Source organism: Pongo pygmaeus, chromosome 6 (assembly GCF_028885625.2).
Source record: "Pongo pygmaeus isolate AG05252 chromosome 6, NHGRI_mPonPyg2-v2.0_pri, whole genome shotgun sequence".
Classification (NCBI taxonomy): Eukaryota; Metazoa; Chordata; class Mammalia; order Primates; family Hominidae; genus Pongo; species Pongo pygmaeus.
This window is the reverse complement of record NC_072379.2, coordinates 55,352,275-55,360,349: the sequence shown is the minus strand read 5'-3', so window position 1 is coordinate 55,360,349 and position 8,075 is coordinate 55,352,275. Positions and strand designations below refer to the sequence as shown.

Here is an 8,075-nt window from a genome sequence, read left to right as displayed (position 1 = left end):
CCATGATTCAGACACCTCCCACTAGGCCCTCCCTCCAGCATTGAGGATTACATTTCAACAGATTTAGGGGGACAAATATCCAAAGTATATCCCATACACATCTACGATAAAGTTTAATTTATACATTAGGCACAGTAAGAGATAAACAACAATAACAATTATTATTGGTAAAGTATTATTAAGTAAAATAAGGGTTACTTGAATACAAGCACTGCAATACTGCCATAGTTTATCTGGTCACTGAAAGGGCTACTAGGGACTCACAGGCAGGTAGTGTCTACAATGTGGATATGCTGGACAAAGGGATGATTCATGTCCTGGAGGGGACAAAGTGAGGTGGCATGAGATTTCCTTACACTGCTCAGAATGGCAGACAACTTCAAACTTGAGAATTATTTATTTATGGAATTTTCTATTTGATATTCTCAGACTAAGGTAACTAAAACAGTGGAAGGTAAAACTGCAGATAAGGGGGAACTATCTTACGTGCCTTTTATGTCAGTTAGGTGGTAGAGAGTCGCTGTTTGAAGACCAGAGCTTCTGGTTGAGGCTGTGTTAGTGAGCCCGACCAGGAGGCTGTGGGGACGGCACACTATAGCAGATTGCCTCAGAGTTGTGCTTTTGAAGTTAAAAAGCCAAATCAATGTGAAGAGCATTTGGTCGTCCTCATTTCTATGCACACGTAGATTGCATATTAATATCAGAGGAAGTCAGTTGTGTATGTAAAGGAGAAAAAATTTTCTTTGGAGTCTTTAATTGTCAAGCGCCATTAAGATTTTCTTCTTCTTGCCCACGAAAATGACAGAATCCACTTTAAAATCTTTGAAAGCAAATGATGAAATTTGATGCCAGGGGTGGTAGCAACAACAGAAATAGCTAATATTTATTGAGTACTTTCCAGGCAGTGTGCTTTGCGTTACTGCCTTATTCATCACTACTACCAACCTTATGCAATGGTATTCTTTATGTTACAGATGAGGAAACAGAAGCTTAGGCAAGTTAAACCCAGTCTTATACAGAAGAAAAGAGAAGTTGGTTCTCTAAGGCAGTACTGGCCAGCTCTTATAAAGCCCATACTCCTAACCTTCATTTTCTATTGTAACTCAGTGGTAAATGATTTCTGTATAAAATTTACCTGATGATTGCCTGTTGTCTTTCAATTACACATGTGCATGTGTGTGTGTGTGTTCAATGAATTTTGAAACTCCCTGTATCCAATGCAGCCATTAAATTCAGGAAATTCAGGTTTTTAAGCATATTTATAATTAATCATTGAATAAGAAATTGATCAGGCTCTGGCTCAGTGCAGTGACTCACACCTGTAATCCCAGCACTTTGGGAGGCCAAGGCCAGGGGATTGCTTGAGCTCAGGAGTTCAGGGCTAGCCTGGGCAAAATACAAAAATTGGTGGTGCATGCCTGTAGTTCCAGCTACTTGGGAGGCTGAGGTAGGAGGATGTCTTAACTCTGTGAGGTTGAGGCTGCAGTGAGCCAAGATCATACCTCTGCCCTCCAGCCTGGACAACAAAGTGAAACCCTGTCTCAAATAAATAAACAAATGAACGAACAAATAAATAAATAAATAAAAGAAACCACCAAAAATACAGAAATTGACCAGGCTTTGGGTCAGTCATTTGGGTCATAGATACAAGTGTACAAAATAACCATGGCTTATATTAAGGGTGAGAACAACTGGCTTAGAATATTGCCAGACATATAGTAAATGTTCTATTAAGGTTACCTATTATTAGTAATACTCACTCCCCATACTAAAAGTGTAAACTTCAGTAATATTTCCTTCAGAATCCACATTTCATAGAGATTTTAAATTTCACCTGAACAATTACATTTTCTCTCTCACCGTCTGTGCCCAAAAGGTGATCACTGTCATGAATTTGGTGGGTATATGTATCTGATGATGTTTCCATAACATTAGTATTAATTTATGTATACATACACAGTTTTATTGAAAACTTACCTAATGCTATCATATTACACATACTCGCCTGAAAACACTGTCATTTTCCACAACATCGTGGAAAGTCTGTCTGTGAAGCACACATAACTAGTTAGAATCTAGTTTACCCGATGCATGCTGCTATCTGGGGATGAACTTACTTCTGTCAATGTCTTATTATAACCTTCCTGTGAAAATTCTAGTGCCTCTTTCTATTCACACAGATGAAAGTTTCCATATGATAGATGCATAAAAGATAGTTCATTTGTAAAATTCATGAATGTCCAGTATTACTGTTAGTTGTCTGCATTTGTTTTTCTAATTTTTTTTAAAAAATCAGATACAGTAAACTACCTGAAACTACTAGAATCAGGAATATCCCTGAAGTCTGTCTCGTAATAGTAGTAATCATTCCATGATAGCTCCCATGAAATTCCTATCTTTTGTAGGTAATAATATATTCATATCTCAGATTTCTGAAGTACTGTGAAATTAATTACTGTTTATGTAAAACCCTACAAACCACAATATTCATGCCTAAAGACCCCTGTAAGCCCCTAGTTCCTTCAGCTAATCTACAGATGAATTCACTGACTCTGAAGAGGAGGATCAATAACCTGTCTCTGTTGGTTCATCTGGAACCAAAGCAGATGTGAAAAGAAAAACATTCAGTGGATTCTGGTGGACAGGAGAGATCCCTAGCACAGGAGTCAGGAGTCCAAGATCTGAGTCCCAATTCTTTTATCCCCTGCAGCCTTAGCACTTAATAAATATTCTGTCACGGTGAAAACAAAAACATATAGTTAAGATTTCCCAAGCACAGTAAGTGAAATGTTTGCCTATTGCCTCTCAATTACACATACACACACATGCGTGTGTGTGTGTGTTTATGTATGTGGGGGTGTTTGTGTGTGTGTGTGTTCAGTGAATTTTGAAACAATGGGCCAGGAACTGTTTTAAGTGCTTTACATATATTTTCTCATTGTATCCTCCAAACAGTTTTAGGAGGGAGATGCTAAAAGATTTCATGTGAGATATAGCACAATAAATTAAGGAGGAAAATTACTCTCATATTGAAAAGCTATATTAACACTTGCTTTAGTATTTCAACATAAAGTGGCTCTTTGGAAGCAGAATTTTGTCAGGACCAGTCAATTACCTGCTTATACTTTCAGATTCATTTATTCATTCAAAAACACTTCCTGACTGGCTAATATTTGTCAAGTTCTGTTCTCAGTCATGGGATACACCCATGGATAAGGATGGCCTCCTCTTTTGAGATGCTTACTTTTCAGTAGGGAAATAACTGAATTCGACCACGTCTCATCAACACTCCCAGTCTTGGTACAAAGCAGGCAAAGGAACCTGGATGAATTCAACCTTGATTCAGGAAAAGATAGAATAACTTAACATTTTTCTAGCCTGAAGGTTGAATTGTTAGTTCGATTGTGGTTGATGTCATGGCACTTTGATTGTGCTGCTTTGTCCTCATTTATTTAACTATGGAATTTTGCTTCCCTGATCTCTAACTCTAATCAAATCCTTGCCTTCCTGACCCACTCAGAGGTCCAGAAAAATATCTCCACCATTCAAAACTTTTCTTTAAATGAGATTATTTTTAATAGGAGCAAATTATCTCTGAGAAAGAAATAATATCATCATTTCCCAATGTCTGTTATACCACTTACAAATTCTCTGAAAAGTACACACAATTTCTTAAACAGTCATTTGGCAGCAGTAAATGCTACTTAGTCAGCCCTGTACTGCAAGGACGATTGGGGCTAGCACTATGTTTTCCCCTTTTATGAAGAGAGAGAAAGAAATTATTTCGTATGTATCAGTGAGAGTCTCTCCTGTACTCTAGATTAATATGTTTTAGTACTCAACCAGCATCCAAGTGCTGTGATGCATCATATTGATCATAAAATATCAGTCCCCAGGAAGAGTTTCACTAGAAACACTTGTTAGATGTGTTGTGTGCATTATATAACATTTATGCAAACCACAGCTTCCATACAGTACCAAACTTATCCAGGGAGAAGAAATCACATTTCAGCAGATGACAGGTTTTCCATCTGATTTGTGCCCAGAACATGTAAAAAACATAGCAGGTTGCATGCTGCATTGACTAAGGAACATATATATGCATTTAAATCACTTATGTTTTACTTTTTTATGATGCATTGGTGAATTGTATTCCTTTTGCATTTGTAATTAGAAGGCGGAACAGATGTGATGGTTTCATCTAAAGTGATATGTCCATTAAAATAACCTATACTACAAGTAATTGTTTTCTTTAACAAGGGAGTCTGTCCATTGTCATGCTGTTTTTGAGCCATTTAAATAGACTGTGAAGGAAAACATGTTTGTCTTCAGGAAATGTTGATTGATTACGGAAGAAAGAAATTTTTGTGATGGGAATGTTTACATATTTGTTGTTTTTGTTGTTCTTGCTCTTTTTTGTTTTGGAGGTGGAACATCATCAAAGAAGCACTCATATTCATTCTTCCAGCCTCACTTTTTCTTCTCAAATTGAGACTAATAACTCAAACCTATCTGTATTTCAAAGAAGGCCAAGATTTCTGTTTTTCATTTTAATAAGCTATGCTACAGTTGAGCTGAATATTAAATTATTACCCACTTGGTGATCAAATATATTGTCAATGTTACCACTGGCTCTTTGTTTGAACCCAAATGAAGTGTGGATTTTTATTTTGATCAATGACAGCTTTCTGAGATCTGCAGTTATGCTTGATTGGGACAGGCTGTGACAGCCAATGCAGTAGCCGGCAGACAATTCTTTAATATATGAATCTGACTGACCCAATTATCCATCCCCCACCCCCAAAGCAAAAAGCATCTCCAGAAACCTTTTACCATTTTCTTCTTGCAATGTCAATGCACTCGACATAGACAAAATTTAACTAAAATTATCCTTTGTAGAACAGATGCATACTAATCCCTTTACTGCTATAATTAAACACCTCTGTCTCTGAGTCACCAATGCTTGTAGACACATCAAAGTTGCCATTTTTTTAAAGGAAAATTTAACACCATGGTCTGTACATACACAGTTGGAAAGATAGCATGGTTTCATACAAATTCTGTTTAATTGTGCCAAAATGTGCCAAAATGACATTTCTTGTTGATATAAAAATATTCCGAAAGGCTTTATGTGGGGAGAAATGTTGAGATGAGGTATGTTATGGTGGTTATGATGTTGAATTCAATAAAGTATTGAATTCCATATTTTTTACTGAAAAAGTCTGCAGTAAGCACCCAAGGTACCAGTGTTATGCACTACAAGGCAGGTGCAGGGAAAATCCTTTCAATGTCCTTTAACTGGATCCCTCTGATAGTCATGACGTATGGTTCTATAATTGGGCACTAGCAAATGTATTTTGGGGTTTGCTTCTTTATTTGAAGCTTGATCGTTTGAATTTACTGAAATATAGAATGCCTAGCTTTCTGTTTTTTTCTCTACAGATTTATCTTCATTTATGTTTTTCTTATTTTACTAGTCATGGCTCTGACTTTCTATTTCTATAATAAAATTGTTGAATATACACTATCTGTTGAGAGTAGTTCTTCAAATCTTATTTAGAATGAGATATACAGACACACTCAGGTCAATGACTATGAACTGATTTGGCCAAACAAATTAAACTTTTAATTTTTCCTGGCTATTGATTTTCCATTTGCAAGAGAGAAAAAATGAATTATCTTTAACTGCATTATAAGGTCTATGTTTCCTATAAATCTATATTTTATACATGCTTTAAAGTTTTATTTAAAATGTCAAATAATTATTGTCAAATGATTGATAGATATTGATATTAAAGGTATTTCAATAGGAATAATAAATTTTACTTATTAAATTGATACTCTATTAGTTAATTATTTCTGGGTATCATATAAACAGACACACAGGAAGTACAGACATATCTCAGAGACATTGTGGGTTCAGTTTCAGCAAATGTCACAATAAAGTGAATCACACACATTTTTTGGTTTCCCAATTCATATAAAAGTTCTGCTTAAACCATAGTCTATTGAATGTGCAATAGCATATTCCCCCCCAAAAAACAATGCGTATACGTCAATTTAAAATACTGTATTGCTAAAAAATGCTAATGATTATCTGAATGTTTAGCGAGATGTAATATTTTTGCTGGTGGAGGGTCTTGCCTCAATGTTGATGGCTGCTCTAATTGGGTAGTGGTTGCTATAAGTTGAGGTGTCTGTGGCAATTTTTAAATATAAGATAACAGTGAAATTTGCTGCATCCATTGGCTCTTCTTTTCACTAAAGTTTTCTCTGTAGCATATGATGCTGTTTGATAGCATTTTACCTGCAGTAGAACTTCTTTCAAAATTGGTGTCAATCCTCTGAAACCCTGCTGCTGCTTTATCAACTCAGTTTATGGAATATTTTAAATCCTTTGTTGTCATTTCAACATCTTTGATGTTGTTTTATCATGAAATTGCAGCAATTCAGTCACATCTTCAGGCTGTACTTCCTCTAGCTCTCTTGTGATTTCCACCACATCTGCAGTTACTTTCTCCACTGAAGTCTTGAACCCCTCAAAGTCATCCATGAGGTTTGGAAGCAACTTCTTCAATACTCCTGTTAATGTAGATATTACGACCTCCTCCCTTGAATCATAAATGTTATTAATGGCATCTAGAACTGTGAACCCTTTCCAGAAGGCTTTCAATTTACTTTGTGCAGATCCATCAGAGGAATTTCTATCTGTGGTAGGTATGGTCTTACAAAATGTATTTCCTAATAAGACTTCAAAATTGAAATGACTTCTTGAGCCATGAACTGCAGAATGGATGTTGTGTTAGCAGGCATGAAAATGACATCAATATCCTTGTACATCTCCATGAGAGCTCTTGGATGACTAGGTGCACTGTCAATGAGCTTAATATTTTGAAAGGAATCTTTTTTCTGAGCAGTGGGTCTCAACATTGGGCTTAAAATATTCAGTAAACCATGCTGCAAAAGACGTGCTATCATTCAGGCTTTGTTGTTCCATTTATAGAGCACAGGCAGAGTAGATTTAGAAATGGCCTTAGGATTTTTAGAATCATAATTGAGCAGTGGCTTCAACATAAAGCCAATAGCTGCATTAACTCCTAACAAGAAAGTCAGTCTGTCCTTTGAAGCTTTGAAGCCAGGCATTGGCTTGTCCTCTCTAGCTATGAAAGTCCTAGATGGCATTTTCTTCTAATAGAAGGCTGTTTCATCTACATTCAGAATCTGGGGTTTAGTGTAGCCACCCTCAACAATGATCTTAGCTGGATCTTCTGGATAACTTGCTACAGTTTCTATATCAGCACTTGCTACTTCACCTTGCACTTTTATGTCATAGAGAGAGCTTCTTTTCTTAAACTCATAAACCAACCTCTGCTATCTTCAAACTTTTCTTCAGCAGCTTCCTTACCTCTCTCAGTCTTCATGGAATTGAAGAGAGTTAGGGCCTTTCTCTGGATTAGGCTTTGGTTTAGAGAATAATTGTGGCTAGTATGGTCTTCTATCTAGACCACTAAAACTTTTTCATATTAGCAGTAAGGCTGTTTCACTTTCTTATCATTTGTGTTTTTACTGAAGCGGCACTTTTAATTTCCTTCAAGAATTCTTCGTTGGTTTGGCCTATCTTTACTTTGACATGCCTTTCTCACTAAGCTTAATCATTTCTAGCTTTTGATTTAAAGTGAGAGATGGGCAACTCTTCCTTTCACTTGAACACTTAGAGGCCTTTGCAGAGCTATTAACTGACTCAACTTTAATAGTGTTTTGTCTCACAGAATAGGGAGGCCTGAGGAGAGGGAGAGAGATGAGGGAATGATTGGTCAGTGGAGCAATCAAAACACACAACATTTATTGATTCAGGTTGCAGTTTTATATGGGTGTGGTTCGTGGCACCCCAAAACAATTAAATAGCAACATCAAACATCACTGATCACAGGTCGCAATAACAGATATAATAATAACAATAAAATTTTAAATAGTGCAAGAATTGCCAAAATGTGACTTAGACACAAAATGAGCACATGCTGTTGGAAAAATGGCACCGATAGTCTTGCTTCACAGAGGGTTGCCAGAAATCTTTA

At 36.4% G+C, this 8,075-nt stretch overlaps 1 pseudogene; it reads right to left on the bottom strand.

Moving 5' to 3' along the window:
* Positions 1–6,086: 6,086 nt before the first annotated feature.
* LOC129041529 (tigger transposable element-derived protein 1-like) lies at positions 6,087–7,842 on the bottom strand (annotated as a pseudogene).
* Between the last annotated feature and the right edge of the window lie 233 nt (positions 7,843–8,075).